We start from the raw sequence: 20,409 nt of genomic DNA, 5'->3' as shown, positions 1-20,409 counted from the left end.
TGAATCCTTATACCAAGACATCTTCCATAAGAAGGAAAAAATGATAAGTTTCCACACAATACCATGAAAGATGAGAGACTTACAATCTCACTTACTAGAATGTTATGCCTTTAGGGTCAAATTTAGCTCTATGTTAAGCAATCGTAATTGGACTTATGTAGAAGTCACAAGTATCTGAGGTCGGGAAATAAAAACTTAGGTGTTAATGCATGTTAGAGATTTGGTATGATGAACCAAACTCCTAAAACATACCATACACTAAAAGAAAAGATCAAGAGGGATGGACCTATCTCATCTATACTTGTATCGGTTCATCTGACACAAGGTCATTGATGAACCAATTAGTCTTAAGACATTAGAGATTTCATTGGTTAATGAAAGGAATGGGAAAGAATAGGGATGAAGATGAAGAGGGAGGGGAGTGAGAGAAACACAAATTGATCATGGGAGGAATTTTATCAAATTAAGATCATTCATTCATTTTGGGAGACGAAATGTATATTTCATCAATCCCCTAAATCCAATGATTTTAATATAAAAAAGGCAAATCAACCTTGACCAAGGCACAAACAAATAGTCAACCATCACAAGACCATAAAAATAGCTCAACATAATTTTTACACATTAAATCAATCAAAAGTCAAATTAAAAATGCATTAAAATACAATTTAATTTGGTCAAACCCTAAAACCTCTTCAAAACACCAAATAAACGGCCAAGATATTTTCCCTAGGTCAAACAAGGTCAAAGGACCTTAGAAATTTTTTTTCATGATTTTTTAAAAGTCAGAAGTATTTTTAAATAATTAAAAATATATACAAAAACATTTAATTCATGAAAATATCAAAATTAATCCAAAAAATAATTTTAATTCATAATATGGAAAAGAAAAATATTTAAAGATTTTTTGTGAAATTCCCATATTTTTTGGATTAAAAATGAAATTAATATGAATTAAACAAAATATAAGGATTAAACATAAAATCAGAAATTAAAAAAAAAATAAGGCTCATCGGATCTCCCTCATTAATTGAGGTGGCAGATCTGATGGTCACGCGCGCGCTATTCACCATAGTCTTCAGTTAACGCGTCACATGGTTGGTAATAAAAACAAATGGATAAGATTAAAACATTTCAAACGGCCAGGAGACATGACACCACACCACCGGAGCCCTAGCTCCGGTTGTCTTCTTCGGTGGACCTCACCAGACTGGTCCACCGCCAACCACCATGGAAATGAAAAACAAGGACATGGATTTAAAGAAAAAATGATCAGGAGCTCGAATCTGGCATGATTTTTCTCCAATTCCAAGTATATTAAGAGATACAGGGATTTGAATTTTAAGGATCATGAACTGAGTTGCTTAGATTTGACCTCAAAGCAACTCAGTCTTGTTGCCTACATTGTTAGAACTTCAGCCAACCAAAAATCACAAAGAATAGTGAAGAATTGAGTGAGAATCAAAGAGATGAAAATTATGAAAAATCACCTTTGAAGGATCTTCAACTTTGCTTGATCTTGCTTCCATTTGTCCTTGGCTTGGCTTCAGAAGATTGTAGGAGGTGAATTAGGCCAAAGAAAAGCTTGGACTCTTGGAGTTTCAATCTCAAAACAAAATGAGATTTAAAGCTCATTTTCAAATGAAAACCTTCAAGATTATCCTTTAATGGTGAGGGTTTGGATTGTAGGTTCAAAGCTTGGGCATGAGGTCCTCAATTTTGAGCCATGAGGGTTGTATTTATAGCCAATGCAATTTATTTCCACACACTTCCAAAATTTGCCAAAATTTTTCAATTTGCCTTGCATGCTTGCATGAGCATGTGATAGGCCCATCAAGTGATGTATTTAGGTCCAAAATGACTTGAGTTCAATGCTGAAATCATGTCATATGGCCATGCATTTGAAATTGCAAAGTGAAGGTGAAATTCATCAAAATGGACCTTTGAAAAGAACCCATGCGCAAGTCCTTCATTTCTTGGCCAAATGAGATGATCTTAGACTTTTTGGAAAGGTGAGATCAAAGGGAACAACTTTTATGTTGAACACTTTTAAATTTGAATCTTGGATCATGACGAAATTTGAGGTGGAAGTTTGGAAAATCCAATGTATTTGAAATTTTCTAAGTACCAAGTCAAATGTTCACTTCTTCCACCTTGAATAACTTTTGCTATGGACTTCAAATGGAAAACGTTCCTTCATAAAAGTTGTATCTATTTCAAACCTATTTAATTTGGTTACAAATTTGAATTTATTTGGATTTTTCATGAAGGAGTTATGCATTTTAGAAGTTGAGGAAAATCACTTGTTCAATGGTAATGGCCCAAAATGACCTATAATGTTTCCTCTTGGAACATGCATTTTCAAGTTGAATTTGAACTTATTCCAAGAATAAAAGTTGGATAGGACATCTTGAATGTGATCATGGAACTTGAATGTTTTTCATCTCATAAAAATTGAGCAAGTTATGGTCCTTGTAAGTTGACCTCCTAACTAGGGTTTAACCATAAAAATGACTTTCCAAGAAAAAATAGCTCTTGACTTAAACATGAAAGTTGTTTGGAATGTCTTAAGGAGTAACATTTCTATTGGAATAGTTTTCTTATGATAAAAATTTTAGGAGATAGGAGATAGGGAACCCCAGTTTTGACGAGTTGACTTTCTCTGGTCAACCACCATGAGCCATCTTGCAAACTTGACATTCTCTTGATATTTGGGACTCATGGAGGATCATATATATGTGTAAGATGATGTAATATGAATTATAACTCGAAATATTTGATCAAATGAAGAAGAAATTGATGAGGAAGTCGCACAAGATACCCAAATAAATTAGGGCTTCCAAGGAAAACAAGCTTCAAACTCTTGATGATTTCTTGATCAAAATTATATGTGAAGATCATGGGGATCCATATATGATGTCTAGAACCAATGTGCACCATCTCTTGATTAGTCTTATTTTATTAAGGGTCTCAAACCCTAGATATGATCTTGATGGAGCATAGGTGAACACACACACTACCTACAAAAGAAGTAAACTATACATTGACATATTTTTGGAATTTTGGTTAGTAAATAACAAAAAACAAAGTATGATACAATAAAATGTGCTTAGTGATCTCCCCCAATGCAAACCCAATGAATGAGGGGTAAGGAGGATGCCAAGGTGTGATCCGAAAGCCAATGCATATGATGAGATGGCACGAGGGATCTTAGGGTCAAAATTGGGGTCTTACAGTAAGCACATATAGTTGGGGTTTAGATGTTTTGTCCCATCTATCAGTGCATTATGTAAAAATGAAAAAAAATACTTGTACATTTTATTCATGCGCATATTTGCTATAAGCAGGGGGTTGGTCAAGACTGTCGTCACTCGCCCCGGTAAATGAGAAGTCATTCATATTACCCTTTGTAACAAAGTAAGTTTGAAACATTACCATCTAATTTATTAGACTTTATACTACAACTAACTGTAAATAATATTTTTCAAATGTTTTCGATCTAGATGGTCAGTTAAAGGGATGAAATACAACAGGTGTCTGACACACGTTGTAGTAGTCTATCGCAATTTGTTGGACCACATTGGACCAGACGATGTAATACTACTACACAACTCTACTTTTGATTTAAAAATAATTATCAAATTACATATCATATAATCATGTCATATTCTTGTACAATTTATCTGGAGGTCATATTTGGGTCTTAATCATCAGGTTAACTATGATGATGTTGCATTCTGGACAACAAAAACACCAATTATTTGGTTCACTACTATGGAGATACACCAGAGTGACCGTGTAAAACTGCAATTCGTCATGCAACAACAAATTCCAGAACCTTCGACGTGTTTGGGAGATTGGCATCAACAAAGAGTCGATGCCCGATGAGATTATTCCGACTGGAGAGACTTCGCAAAAGAGATGTGTTGTCATTGGAGGAATCGACGATAACACATCTTAAATAAACCAGTCATACAGGGTGCTAGACAATCAATGCATGTAGGCGCCACAATGCATGTAAGTGCCACATGCATTGGCGGATGGATGCCACAATTTGTGTCTGAAATAAGGTATTTGATTGATCCACGCCAACTAGCTTTGTCATCAGACGCCTAATAACAATACCCATCCAAGAACAATGTCAACCCACCCAAACCCAACGACCAACCTTACACCATCACCCTACCATATACACCTAATAACCTAACACCCAACCTCGCAACCCATTCATGCCACACACTCAAACTCAAAACCAAGAATCAAACCCTAACTACTAACAACCATACGCAGCCACCACAACAATCTATACCCCATAAGATTCATAAGATTCACCGTCATGCCATCGTAACCCCCCCCCCCCCCCAATGACCGTCGAAACATACCATTGCCACAACACTCAACCATTATTTGACTATAGTACACCCCAGGAACCATTGTTTCGTTTCCAAACCGATTCAATATCCCAATTCGGGCAACCATACCGTCCATAATTCACCCAACCACAACGACCCAACTACGACAACATGGGCACCAAACTTAATTACGAAGTGCCGTTGGCGACAACCCCTAACTATTGGGGACAAATGATGACACATATATCAACTAATGTTGGACCTTTCACCGGACCTTCACACCAAGCACCATTGGATCATGTCAGCACTCAAAGACCCGAAACACCTCAGGAAAATCATGGGAGACCTCTAAGACAGACTAACGCGCCTGAATGTGGAACAGGGAGGCGTTTCAATCAGGTGAATCATTGAATTTCTTGTCAATTATGTCTAATTTTTCATTATAATATAAATATAATTTTTATTTTCAGTATTTTTTTTAATTAATTATAAATTTAACACTTAAAATTTAAAAAAAAAATGAAAGGTGCATGCGCCACATGCATTAACGCATACACTATGTAGTGTATGCATGCGCCAATGCATGTGGTACCAAGGCATGCATCCGCCAATGCATGTGGCGCCTACATGCATGTGGCGCCTACATGCATGTGCCTGCACTTTGGGCGCCTCTTATGTGCCTTAGTTGGATGCGCCAGTTCAATTGACGCATTAGTCAAAAAAGATGGTTATTAACTTTTGGTGACTTTTTTAAAAATAACTTTTTTTAAAAAAAAATTCTAAAATAACCAATATTTAAAAAAAAAATACCGAAATAACCACCTTTCAAAATAGATGTGCCATATGAACTGGCGCATCCATTTTAAACCAAAAGGAGGCGTCACTGATGTTGGCGGATCCTTTAAAACACAGTGCATGGAGGCGCCAGCAACCATGGCGCCTATGCATGGGCATTGGCGTATGCGCCAATTCAGCTGACGCACACACCTTTGTATTATTATTTTTTTAATTTTTATTGTTTATTTAATAAATAATGAAATATAATATTATTAAAAATTGTATCCATGATATAATAAAAGTTACATGTGATTGACAAAAATTTAATGACCGGCCCGATCGAAACGCCCCCATGTTCCACATCCAAGTGTGTTAGCTTGTCTTTGAGGGCTCCCACGATTTTCTTGAGGTGTTAGGGGTCTTTGTGTGCTGATCTGATCCAATGATGGTTGGTGTGAAGGTCCGACGGAAGTTCCAGCGGTATTTGATTGATGTGTCATAATTTGTTCCCAATAGCCGGGGGGGCTCTGGCCAATGGGGCTTCCTTAATGTAGTTTGGTGCCTATGTTGTTGTAGTTGGGTGATGTGGTTGGGTGAACTATGGACGGTATAGTTGCCCAAATTGGGACATTGAATCGTTTTGGAAACGAATCAATGGTTCATGGGGTGTACTATAGTTAAATAATTGTTGGGTGTTTTATTGATGGCATGTTTGGATGGTCATTGGTGGAGAGCTACGATGAAGTGACCTATATGAATCATCTGAGCTATAGACGGTTGTGGTTGATGCATATGGTTGTTGGTGGGTAGGGTTTGATTCTTAGTTTTGTGGTTTGGTGGATGGCATGAATGGATTGCAAGGTTGGGTGTTTGGTTGTTGGGTGTGTGACATGAATGGGTTGTGAAGTTGGGTATTTGGTTGTTGGGTGTATGTGGTAGGGTGATGGTGTGAGGTTGGTTGTTGGGTTTGGGTGGTTTGACATTGGTGTTGGACGGGGACTTGTAATTGGGCGTATGATGATGATGCTAGTTGGCGTGGATCAATCAAATACCGTGGCTCAGACACAAATTGTTGCATTGTTACCGACCTAAACCATGCCATATATTATTGAGTTGGTCTAGCACCATGTATGAATGGTTCGTTTAAGATGTGTTGTCGTCGATTCCTCCAATGAAGTCACATCAAATTTGCGAAGTCTCTCTATTCAGAATAATCCCATTAGGCATCGATTCTTTTTTTATGCCAATCTCTCAAACATGTCTGATTTCAGAGTTGATATAACTAATGCATTGAGGTACAATTTTTTTTGTCCAAATGAGCACTACCTTTTTGGCTTTCCAGCTTCGTACTGGAAGAAGAGTGATTCTTGGGTGATTGGGTCCATGGGTCCAGTTCACACATGCATGCTCACAAACCCAATTCAAGACCATCGGAAACTTAGCTCTCAGTTAATATGCGATGAAATTTTATCTTTCATTGGCGACAATCCGTAGTTAAAAGTGAGTATAATAATCTCACATATTGTAGCACAATACCACTACACTCCATCATATGCGAAGGCTTGAATAGCTAGGACAAAGGGTATTGAAAAAATGTAGGGCAATTGGAAGGAGTCTTACAAACAACTTCCAATATACCTGTTGGCTCTTAAACAGTATGCTCTAGGGACTATTGTCAAGTTGGAAATGTTATCCGCATATACACCAGACGGGACGTGTGCAATTGGAAATGGACTATTTCACCGTCTCTTCTGAGCGTATCAACCATGCATCAAAGGATTTTCTTTCTGTAAACCTATTATACAAATTGATAGTACATGGTTGTATGAGAAATACAAAGAAACGTTATTGATGGCAATGACACAAGATGGCAACAACAAAATTTTTCCAATCGTCTTTGCCATTGTTGAAGGGGAGACTACTGAGGGATGTAGTTTTTTCCTAAGAAAACTCCGATTGCATGTTGCTTCTTAACTTATGTTTGGTCTCCGACAAATACCCTTCATTCCTCAGTGCATATAATAACATTGATAATGGCTGGCAGGGTCCTTCTTCGATGCATGTCTTCTGTATTAGAAATATTGCTCATAATTTTATGCGGGAAATCAAAGACAAACCGTTGCGTAAGAAGGTTGTCAACGTAGGTTACGCATTATCAAAACCTTTTTTCAAACACTACCGCAAAGAAATAAGATTGTCAAACGCAGATGCAATATGGTGGATCGACAATATTCCATTAGAGAAGTGGACTAGGGCATACAACAACGGTCAACGTTGAGACGACATGATAACAATTCTTGTGGAATCAATGAACTTTATCTTCAAAGGCATCTGAAACCTCCCTATAACCGCTTTCGTGCAGGCAACATATTTCAGGCTAGGGGCGCTGTTTGAGAACAAAGTTCCAAATGGAGTTCATTGTTGCAATCTGGGCAGTTGTTCAATAATGCTTCATAGAAATTCATTAGACATGAATCTTCCAAAGCAAACACACATGTGGTCACGATGTTTGACCGTACTAAAGGTTGGTATGGTGTTGCCGAGTACATGGATCACAATGAGGGCATGCCAATAGGACAATACAGAGTGGAACACAATAGAGGTTGGTGGGACTGCGGAAAGTTGCAAGCCTTCCGTACACAAAAGAGGATTACTGGCCAGAATATCAAGGGGGCATTGTCTGACACAATAAAGTTATGCGAAGGAAGAAAAAGTGTCGCCCAAACAGTACCCGTATTCGAATCGAAATGGATACGGCTAACAAAATGGTTAGATTATGTAGTTCATGTCGTCAGCCAGGTCACAATCGTATTGACTATCCTAGTGTTGAAACGGACACAACAAGATAAATTCACATGTACCTCTGTTGCAATATATAAAAAACTAAATTCATTTCATATTATAAGTTTGTGAGAAAATACCATTACATAAACAACAACACAAACAACAACAAAAATTAAAATACAATTACAATAACTAAGCGGTTACAACCATCAAAACAATTTTGAACATATAATGCATCATCCTATGAACGTCTTTGTCAGTCTTAATATCCCCCCATTCACGCATTTTCTCCATTTTGGTTGAACGTGGACACAAGTCATTGGATTCTTCTAATCCTGTCACCATCTCTAATTTCTCCATCTAACCAACTGTTCAACGTCCAATTAAGACGTTCAAACGAATCAACATTCCAAAGTCGAATCTTTATCGGAGACCAAGGGCGGAAAAGATTAAATCGATATTTCACTTGTGAATGTATTCAGACATGGTTAAAACTCAAAAACTTGAAGGAGATTGAAGTTGAATGAAAGAAAATATGGTTGTAGGGTAAAAGTTGTATGAAAAATATGACTGAATGACAACGTATTTATAAAAGAAGTATGAAAATGCATGCGCCAAAGGGTTAGGCGCCACACATGTCAACACATGTAGGCGCTAGAAGCATTGCTTTTAAAGCATGCGTCAGTGGTGCTGGCACCTCCTCTTGATTTAAAATGGATGTGCCAGTTCATCTGGCGCATTTGTTTTGAAACGTGGTTATTTCGGTAATTTTTTTGAAATATATGTTATTTTAGAATTTGTTTTTTTAAAAATGGTTATTTGAAAAAAATGATTATTTTAGTATTTTAGTTGAAAATGTTGGTTATTTTTTTTAAAAAAACTTAATAATGAGTTTTATTTTAAAAAAATATTAAAATAAAAATTTAATAGGATTTTTTATGATTATTTTTCTGATTTTTATGCTTAATTTATTACAAGTTATAAAAAAATCAGTAAAAAAATATCAAAAGTAATTAAAAAAATACACAAAATCACTATCAAATTCAAAATCTCCAAACTCCAAATTCAAAATCAATACTAAAATCGTGACACGGAGTCCTTGAGGTGAGAAAGACGTGTATTGACCTGCATATTGATACAAGAACTCCAATGACTCTAATATCATCCCTAACATCTTCATACGTCAACTCAACCTTTCTGTCAATTATTTTATCTTTATGTCCCCTAGCTTTTTAAATCTGATTCGGTGTTTTCAAAGCGTAGTTGCATGGGAAGCATGGGTAATATACCCCATCATCATCGTTATCATTATCATATATATGACATTAGTTTATTAGTGGGTGTCACAAAAGAATCGCGAACTTGTGGTCCATAAGGTTGTTTCCTTTACAAGCATATCCTTGTGGTCAATTTTGTATCCACACGCATTTAACTAATCTGACCTGAGACTTAACCTTGTTCTTGCAAGTTGAAATCAATGACCTGTTCCCTTACAATTCTTTTGCTCATTTGCCATGTTTTTGTACAACTCATACTCTGTGTCATATTAACTTTATTCATTTTTTATACTAAAAAATAAATAAATGTTTATTTCTTACGGATGAGATATATAATGATTCGAAGAGGAGGGAGAAAATGAATCTACTAATGATGAACGAACAAGCCAATGTACTTGTTGATAGAGGGAGTGGTATATCCTCAAACACTTCAATGTCATTTCAATATACAAAAGAGAAATTTAGGATTAATGATTGTGTAACATCTTCTGACTTTTTTCCTTTCTTATCTCTTTTTTGATTTTTTATTCTTTATATACCCTATTCTGAAATTAAATTCTCAAAATATCCATATTTTAGTATCCACTCGTTTAATGGATGGACGAGTTGTTGAAAGAAATATTTTTGTAGTATGGAATCGGCCAATGATTGATCGAGCTAATGAAGGAACGATTTTTTTAATTTAAATATATTTTTAGTATTATTAATAAATAATTTTATAATAATTTTTTTATTTAAATAATATAAATTATAGTTTATTTATAATAATATTTTTGTAAATTAAATATTTGTTTTAATAATAAAATTATAATTATATTAATTAAGTATATAAATAATTGTAATAAATAGTGGATACTGCTAATGAAAACATATATTTTAGGTAATGAAAGCATATAAATCACATTCATTCACAATGCTGACGAAATAGTAGATACCGGTAATCAAAACATATTTTCCCGATACTATTATAGAATTGCAATCCCTCCCTGTGATTTCAAACAATGGATCACAATCCCTACCTTTTTTCATTGTATGACTTTTACGCTTACACGATTTTTTTAATTACTCATTTTCAAATAAAATAGCTTTAAAAATTTAAAGTGTGAAAAAATAGTAGTCGGTAGATTATAAGTTTTTATTTTATTTTTATGTTGACTATATGAGATAAAGACATTAATTTTATTCTTTAACCACAAATATGTATCTTGTATATAATTTTTATAATATTATAATTATAATTATTTTTATTTAAGAAATAGAAAAAAAAAAAATTAATTACATTAGTGAAAAATAATTTTTCCATGTATAAAATATACTCTTTAACATCTATCTTAACCACACATTTACAGAAAAATATGTTTAAACAATAAAATATGATAAATTATAATTGATTTGTAATAATTATTATTTTAATTTGACAATATTATAAAGTATTAAATTCAATTATATATTTGGAAGATATATTTTAATTTGACAATAATGTTTAACTCAATTGTGATACATCGTTTGAAATCACGGATAAGGATTGCAATTCTATAATAGTACCTGAAAGATATGTTTTCATTATCAGTATCCACTATGTCGTCATCATTGTGAATTTGTGTGATTTATATGCTTTCATTACATGAAAGATATGTTTTCATTACCGGTATCCATTATTTATTAGAATTCTTAATAATACTAAAAATGTATTTCAATTAAAAAAAAAATCCTTCCTTCAATAGCTCGGCCAACCATTGGCCGAATCCACACTACAAGAAAATATTTTCAGCAACTCGTCCATCCATTGGACGAGTGGATACTAAAAAAAGGGTACTCTGGGAATTTAATTTCAGAATAGGGTATATAGGGAAATAAAAATAAAAAAAGGGGTAAGGAAGGAAAAAAGTCACATTTTCTTGGGTTCTTAATCACATATTTAAACACAAGAAAATTATAATATTTTGAGCTATTTAGTGGGATGCGTTGAATTGTAATTTTTTGTGTCAAATTATGTTGTTTGACAGAAATAAGGAAGTGTCGAATCACCTATGTATTGAAATGTATAGTATGTCGAAGTGTATCTTGACAAAGTTGTTAGACTTAATTTGGATTTTTCTTGAGAAACAAGCAAACTCAAATCTATAAATAGGGAATAACTCATATCATTGTAATATAACACATACTTGCAATTGTAAAGAATAAAATTATCATTTTGGGAGCAGAGAGAAACTCTGTAGAAATTCGTCTTCTTCTTCCTTTGCTCGAAAACCCTAATTTGTAAGAACAAAGTTTGTTCTATAATATATCTCTAAGATTTTGATGATAACAAAGGATGAAACAAAAATGGTACTCTAACATGATTTTTCCTTAGTGTGCAGGGCTCTGATCAAACATTAGATATAAAATTAAATCAGATAAGAAATATTCAACTATCAGATGCCACTCAGAAAGAATGTGTCCAGAAGGCTCTAATTCTTATCAACGCAGATACCAGCGCAAGATAAAGAAGTCAGAAACTTTGATAAAAGAATATTGAATCCAGACTCTGAATCTGAAGAAGTCTAGAGCATTGAGAAACTCATATGTGGTCAGACATAATCAACCTCTGAAGACAACTCTGATTTATCAAGTGTCATACCCCGATTTTGATCCTGAAATTTTTCCATTTTTTCTTTTATTTTTGCATTTGCATACATTCATCAGTATAAAATGGATTTTAATATCTTGACTTTCTTTTTTTTAATTTGATTTTAATTTCAAATTAAGTTTAATTCCAATTGTCAATTTAATCTTAATTGTTTATTTTTACTAATGATTAAAACTCTAATCGATTTTTATTTCCAAATGAATGTTAGAGTTGATATCCAAGTAATTTTAAATGAATTATAGAATATTTTGTTTTTAATTTGGTTTTTTGCTGATTTGTTATTAGTAATTAAATTGATATTCAAACTAATATTGGATTATTCCTAAAAAAATCCACATCCATTTTTATGATCAAAATTCAAAATCCAAAATCCAAAATCCATTTTGTATCCATAATGCATTTCAAATCAAAACAATACATACACACATTTCATGACATTCAGTAACATTAAACTTTCAGTTATTTCCGAACTCATTTTCATACATACATTTTCATTCAACATTCAAGCATAACAATGCAAAATCCACATCCATTGGAACCAAATATCCATTTCCATAAACCAAGTTGCAACTATTCTTATTCTTCACAATCATCTCCATCAAGTTCAAACTACAACTTTAACCATACAATTCATTCTTCTTCTTCCATTCAACCTTCCACCAGTTAAATAACGAAAAGTGCAAATATGGAGCATTTGTTAAGTCTTGTAATATGCACACTACTGTTAGTGAGGTCAGCTGAGGGGTTTGTTGTGCCAATCGCTTATGTTCAAAGTGCAGCACAAAAAGGGGCTATTTGGTTGGATGGGAGTCCACCGACCTACCACTTTGATAAGGGATTTGATGCCGGAATTGATAACCGTAGAGACACCCCATTAGGATCGTCCAAGAAAATGGATACATCACTTTCCTTTTCGTTTTTCTTTTAATAATAAAAAAAAGAGTTTTAATCCAGATGTCTACAATTGGAACAGAATCAAGGTTAGGTTTCGTGACGGTTCATCATTTACCAGTTGTGTTAAAGTTGTTGATTCAGCAACCAATTTGCACTACAGAGGAGGAAGAATATTTGTCATTGAGGATTTACAAGCAAAGCGAATCAAAAATGCTAAAAATACAATTCTATCTAGATGTTCTCCGGAGAATGGACTTCTATTTTACAATGTGATAAGCTTTAAAACTTCACTTCCTGCAGCAGCTGAAGTTAAATGCGTCTCAGGTGCCGGTTATCTTATCAATGCAAAAGCGGTCTCTGGAGCACAACACATTGAACAATTCTGCAGCCAAGCCGTTCAAACACATGCCTCAACAAAGAATTTGCCTTCGTCTTGCATCAAGACTTTCGCCTGTGCTGTGTTGCTGTTCGCAAAATGAGGTCGTATATATCAGTACACCTATCTTCATGACATACAACCAACAATTACAACAGAATTCAGATAACCAAAACGACCCTACAAAATTTTTATAACCGAAAATCTCTAATGATCCCTCATGGAAATATATCAGAACCTTCAGAGAATTACACAAAGACCAACCAAATTGAAAACTTGTGAAGAAAATTACCTCAGCATTCATGTTCACAAATGAGAAACAAATGAACCGAGTGAAGGGGGAGTTGCAGTTATAGAACTGGTGTCTGGGAAATGAATTGGAGGGTTCAACAATATGCCTAGTTGATAGAGATGAAGCTGATACAGATGTTGTAGTTCAGTTGAAAGACAACCTCCACGTTACAAGCACTTTGGTGAATACTTCACTACCATCTCTGGAAGTTTCTTGTTCAAGATTGACTGTTGATGCTGGAAATGAACCTCAATTACGCCTTGAAAAATCTCCATTCTCAGGAACATCAGAGGGCCCTCTTACAAATGCAAATTCAACATTCCAATCATGCCATTTTTCTGCTAGAGCCTTGGAAGAGAAAAGAGCTCGGCTAGGTTTAGTGGAATGTATGAATCACGAGCTCTTGCAACCATATCCTGTTTTGCATGAAAAGCAAGGTGATTTTTATTGCACACACCAAATTTACGACCACATTGAAACCAGTGATGATTTTGATAGAAAGAGTAAAGGGCATACCGGGATTTTTGGATTGCAGGATGTGGAATCATAATCCGCAGGTCACTCATCTTCATCCAAAAGTGAACATCCAACACCCAAAATCAACACTTCAATTTCAATCCTACAAGAAAATAAAACCAAAACTTGCATCAAATTCAGAGAGAGGAGAAGATGGATGGGATGTTGTCACTCTTGTGCCAAATTTTGCTATTGGACTCTTCATTTGCTCTAAGCTTCTTAGTTATGCTTCAATGCCTTTCTTATTTGGAGATGTAGCACAAACCATTGACTGCTATAACTAATCAATTTTGAATGAAGAGTGGATGAGCCTTGTGAACCAAAAGCATGTATAGGATCCAATAGTACCGGATGCCACAAAAACGCATAAGAAGTCCAGCATGCACCTGAAATAAAGAAAATGGTGTTCTTGTTACAACAAGAAAATGAAGAGCAAATGGAGAAAGGAAATTATTGCAGCGTTCAACAAAGTACAAGAACAGTTCCACAGGCATGGGAGAAACGCAAGGTTGCAAAGAGAAAGGCATTGACGGAAGCAATAAATTTTCAACAATTCAATGCTATTGAAATCACAGGGAAAATTTCAGGTGAGCCTTATGGAAACTAGAACTTATCTGCAGAAGCGCATCATCATACGGCAATCCAGTTGCTAAAGCAAGATTCAAGACATTATGCATCGATCATCTCAAACAGAAACTCGTCCTTGGCAATGATGCTGTTGTCGCTATTCTTCCTGATATATACGGACTCCCAAGAGAAAAATCCACAACAGAGATCAAAGAGAAAAGTCTTAATATAAAAGTTAAAGGAATTTGCACTTGATGTTGCTGTGGAAACTTTAGGACTATACAAGGATCACTTCGACACTCCTTACACCTTGCCAAAATTGGGTGTAATTGCAATTTCTGATTTTTGTGTTGCCAAAGCCGTTCCTGCACAGAAAATTGATCAGGATAATAATTTTATTCAAGTGTATAAAGAACTTGGAAAGCATTTGGAAATTCAAGTTATGGTCATAACGAGAAGAACCAATCTAAAGACAATATCACGCAATTGATACATTGAAGAAGTATTCTCCAGGAAACTTACGGTACTCAAGTGGAGAGAAGCCTCAATTTGATGATCTTGAGAATGTTCCCGCATGTTTCTTGTTGTGTCATGATTATCCTAGGATGCCACCTCCTGCAATAACAGCTCACGTCAAAACCACCAAACACGTCAAATCTTCCAATGGCAAACAATTTAGAAAGGAGGACCTTACCCGTGTTCATCCCCAAACCGTTCCGTTTTTGTTTCTACTGAACCGAAACTGCTTTTGAGTTGTCACTAAAAATTTCACTGCAGTAACATCAGTAAACAGCAAAGAGTTAAATTCCAAAAATTCCCAAATCAGGGAAGAGACAAAAATCTAAGAGAAAGCTAAGTACAGATTACCGTTTCCGGAAAATAGCATCAAACAGGACAACTCGGTTCTGAGCACCAAAAAAACACTTCTGGAATTTTTCTTCTTTGAACTTTTGAGTACCGTTTGAAACCCTAAGCTGCAGGGATAAAAGGAAGAGAGCGATTCAGAGAGAGAGGAGACGAAAAATTGAGAGAAGGATTAAAAAAAGAAAACCCTAATCTGGAGCATAAAAGGAGACGAAAATTGAGGAGAGGGTGGGATTTTCGAAAAACAGAGAACAAAAACCCTAACCATAGACAGAGAGCGGCGAGAACTTTTAAAAGAACCCTAAATCCAAAAATCGATAGATACCTGATAGAGAGGCGAAATAGTGAAGTTTTGAGCCGTCACTACCGTCTTCACCGCCGGAGGTGAGCTCCCTTTTACTTCAGCCTTTATTTTCTTGTACGATTCGAGAGCTGTGGAGAGAAACGCGAGGTGGAAACGGAAGGATATTGAGGGTTTGAGTGAGCGCGCTTGTGAGAAGAGTAAGGTTGAGTGAGCGAGGTTAGCGATACAGAGAGAGTGAGGTTAGCGATGCAGAGGGAGTGAGATTGGGAGAAGAGGATTCGAGAGAGCTAGACGATGGAGTCTGTTTGTTTTCTTTTCTTTTTTCAATTTTCTTTCCATAATTTATTTTAGATAGAATATCTATTAAAAAAAAAACTATTAAACCCATTTAATTTTCCTAGGTATTTAGTTAAATGTTTGTTTATACTTTCAATTTATTTCCCCCTTTCCAATACACATTCCCCATCGACAACCCAACAGCCAAGCGGCTGGGTTCAGTTACTAGTAGACTAACAGTTCTTTTTCTATTTAGTTTTTTATTTCAATCCTATTTTTTAATTTACCTTAGTTTATATATTTAAAATTAGTACTAAAATAACAACTAATCCTAAGTGGTCGGTGGAGGGGAGTGGCTTCTAGATCTTTAGTGTAGTGGGTTCGATACTCCTAGGCGTAGTTTTTCTTTCTTTTAAAATTTTCTTTTATATTTATGCTTTATTATTCATATTTCTTTTTTTATTTATTGTTTAATAATATAGATTTGTTTTTTCTTTTAATTGCATCATGCATTCGAAACCATTTTTTCAACTTATAAAAATCATATTTTCTCGATTTAATATCGAGCCCATTTTCCACACCCTTGTAAGTCGATTGCTTTTTAAGCATCGCCATCAACCTCACATAGCTTACTCTTGGGCTTTCTTACAATGAGCCGGTTCTCTTGCACTTACACTCCTACTTTTGCATTATTTGTTGTTTGGGCCTGATTTAATTATTTCATTATTTTGAATCCCCATTTGACAAAATGTACCCCACTCCCCCGATGTGTAATAATTTTGTACTGTTTAGTTCTTTATTTGTTTGACTGTTTAGTTAGCTACTAATATAAGAATAAAATCAACAATTTCAAAAAAATACAAAAAATATGACTCGATCCAATGTCGAGTATTTTCTCAATAAACAAATCAACTCATTCCTCCTTTCTATTCCGTTTCTCTCAAACTTCATCAAATGCTTGATCCAACGTCAAGCCATTTTTTATAATAAAAACTCAAAAAATATTAATTCATAATTAAGACCTTTTCAATAAAGATGGAAGTCGAACGTGGTGTATACCACGCACTCCTGAGACTAGGATTCGAGATGTATATCTCGCCAATCCTAGCTCTCGCCATCATCCAAAATTATCCACTTTGTTCTCTCGAACACTCATTCAAATTTCTCAAACGTCCATCAATACTTGATCTAGGTCAAGTCATTTTCACAACAAAACTCAAAACACCTAAATCTTATTTAAGACTCTTTCAATAAAGGTGGAAATGGAACATGGTGTATACCGTGCACTCCTGAGGTTAAGATTCGAGACGTATGCCTCGCCAATCTTAACTCTCGCCATCGTCTAAAATTGTCAATGCGGTTTCTTCAAACCCTTTCTCAATCAAACCTAAAAATACTTAATCTCTAGCAAACACTTTTGCCAATAAAGATGGAAATGGAACATGGTGTATACCGTGCACTCCTGAGGCTAGGATTCGAGATGTATATCTCGCTCATCCAAGTTCTCGCCATCACTCAAAATACATCCAACCAATCAAACTTTTTCTCGCCGCCGTGCGACTAATCAAAAACCTTTTTGATAAACGAAAGGTATCTTGTCTTAAGTGATACAAAACAATGTTTCGGCCACGATTGTTGAGTAGAGATAATGACGCTTTTCCGAATGTAGATTTATAAATCCGTTCGATGTGTGGTATGCGTCCACTCCTCATCTGTTTTGGGTAAAACAATGTTTTCGTCGATTAATACAGGATAGCTTTCGCTAAAATCGACCAACAAACAAACATTTTTCTACCCAGAAATACGTAAGCCTTGATTTCTCTTTTGAGATACGTAGGAGCAGGATTTTTAAATCTTGTCAGGCCCACTAATAAAAAACCTAGGTTTAGTCCTTTGTTAAAAAATCCAAAAACATTTTCCTTTCTTTTATTCTTTCTTTCCCACCTAATAAATTGAAAAGCCTAATATTTTAACTAACACTAACGCACACAACTGACCTAATGGTTCCCGTTGAGTACAACGGACGTGAGGGGTGCTAATACCTTCCCCTTGCGTAATCGACTACCGAACCCTGATATTGGTTGCGATGACCATATCTTATCTTTTCTTTTGTCTTGGGTTTTATCGATATTTCCCCTTTCCTTTTTAGGAATAAATAAAGTTCGGTGGCGACTCTGTTCAGTCTATCATTGCGAGCGTGCGATCGCGCTTCGCTTTGAAGTCGTATCCCCATAAATCGAGGTGCGACAGATGGCGACTCTGCTGGGGACGATAAAATCCTAAGCGAGTCAAGCCTAGTTAGGACGTCTGTGTGCCTTTGTTTGTTTAATTGTGTGGCTTTTCCTTATTTATTGCTTTCTATTATCTTTATTATTATATTGATATATTTGTTGTATATTGGTTCCAATGTGTTGGTATTTGGGTTTTTGATTGCAAACCATGTGGGAAAGACTCTACACCCGAGTCTAGAGTGAAAAAAAATAAAAACATAAGATAGGACGATGGTTGAGTAGTACAGACTCCCGAGGTGTATACTTCGTAAGAGTCGGTACGAGAACCTCACTTAGAGTAGATCCTTTTGCAAATATTGTCGCCCGAGGTGTATACCTCGTAAGCGGCGATGTTTCAAAGGGGTCCATGACTCTAAGGACCTTTTAGAACATTAAACCTTTGGCCAACTAGAAATGATGGTTGCGTAGTATGGATTCCCGAGGTGGATACCTCGTAAGGATCGATACGAGAACCTCGCTCAGAATAGATTCTCCAGATGGAGTTGATGACCGGAAAGTATTATCCGTAAGCGTCAAACAGTCTTTCGAATCCATGACTCTGAGTACCCTGTCTAGAACCCAGTCGATGGTTGCGTAGTACGGACTTGCGAGGTGTATACTTCGTAAAAGTCGGTACGAGAACCTCACCCAGAATAGATTCCCTTGATGGAGTTGACGACCGGAAAGTATTTCCCGTAAGCGTCAAACATTCTTGTGAATCAATGACTCTGGGGATCCTTTGTAACAAAGCACTAGACCATACCCGGTGAGAACCCCGTTTTGGAAAAGCAATCAAATTTATCAGTACCTCGGACTTTTGAACCCGTGTATTGAAGAAAAAACACAAATATGCATGGCTTGCATTGCATTCATTCATTGCATTTGCATCGCATCATAATGCATGTCATTCTCCAGACAAAATACCAAAAAACTCATCCATCTTTTGTCCGTGAAGCAAAGTGATTCTCAACACGCGAAGAGCAAAGAACCATGTCTCAGGAGATGATGGACGAGCTAAGGAAACGCCAAGAGGCATTGAAGGAGGAACTTAATCTTTTGAAGAGCCAAATGAGATGGGTCTTGGAAACGCTGCAAGTCTTGTTGGGAAAAGAGGGTCACCCAATATACACTGCTGCAACAAAGAGAGCTATTACCCCGCATCCATCTGGTGTCACCCCAAGTCAAGGGAAATTCTATGTGGCAACTCCTCATTTACCAGTATATGGACCTCCCTCAAGACGTCATCATCAACATCCTCTGGCTATTCCTCCTCAAAGTCACCAAAGCCAGGTTCAAAACAAAAATCAGAATCAGAACAAGAGGAACAAGGATCACAATGACTCGATTCCGGTGCCATATAGCAAGCTCTACCCGCTACTGATCCAGAATGCTTTGGTGACCCCTCGAGCTCTCACGCCTGTGTCACCATACCTACCATGGTACAATCCAAATGCAACGTGTGAATTCCATAAAGGGGCATTGGGACATAACCTAGATTCTTGCTGTGCGCTAAAAGCCTTGGTACGAGGACTGATTAACAAGAAGAGTTTAGTCTTTGAAGAAGATCACCCGAAGATCAAGTGCGAATACCATACTGGAACAATGGGGCACTCCATCGAGGAATGCATGAGTTTTAAGCTCAAGCTGCAAGGATTAATTAACATAAGGTCACCAACACTCAAGGAGGAAGGCTCAGGTACATATACCTTGATTTCTGGGCCAGGTAATGAGAAAGGGAAAGGACCCTTGAGACCCCTCAAGGTTTTGTACCACAAGGAAGATGTCAGGGATGTGGTTAATGAGCTATCATTGTTTCCTGGTAAGAGCATTGAGATACCACCTTGGATTTCCAATGTCACGACCCATACCAATGAAAGAAAAGGAGAAGTGAGTAGTGGATCCAGGAGGGTTACGTTCGACGATGAGATTGAAAGAAAAGAATTTGAAGATCGTCATGTCAAAAAGCTGGTTGATCCCAATCTTCAAGTTTGAAGAAATCAATTCCCTAAAGCTGGCAATCATTTGGCTGTTTCAGCATTTCTTTTGTAGTTTCCTTGCATGTTGACTGTTAATTGCTTTTAAGCATTGTTGTTTTCTTTGAATTGGTAAGATTAATGAAATGTTTATGCATCTTTTGAATTAATCCATTCGTATTCACTCGTTTTTCATTTATGTTAAAAAACAAAAACAAAAATACTTCTCTCATTCACTTTTGTTTATCAAACCGTTGT

At 35.9% G+C, this 20,409-nt stretch overlaps 1 pseudogene; it reads left to right on the top strand.

Moving 5' to 3' along the window:
• The first annotated feature begins 12,504 nt into the window (after window positions 1-12,504).
• Window positions 12,505-13,286, top strand: LOC127137211 (pectin acetylesterase 8-like; annotated as a pseudogene).
• The last annotated feature ends 7,123 nt before the right edge of the window (window positions 13,287-20,409 follow it).

This window comes from Lathyrus oleraceus, chromosome 4 (assembly GCF_024323335.1).
Source record: "Lathyrus oleraceus cultivar Zhongwan6 chromosome 4, CAAS_Psat_ZW6_1.0, whole genome shotgun sequence".
Classification (NCBI taxonomy): Eukaryota; Viridiplantae; Streptophyta; class Magnoliopsida; order Fabales; family Fabaceae; genus Lathyrus; species Lathyrus oleraceus.
This window is presented reverse-complemented; position numbering and strand designations above follow the sequence as displayed.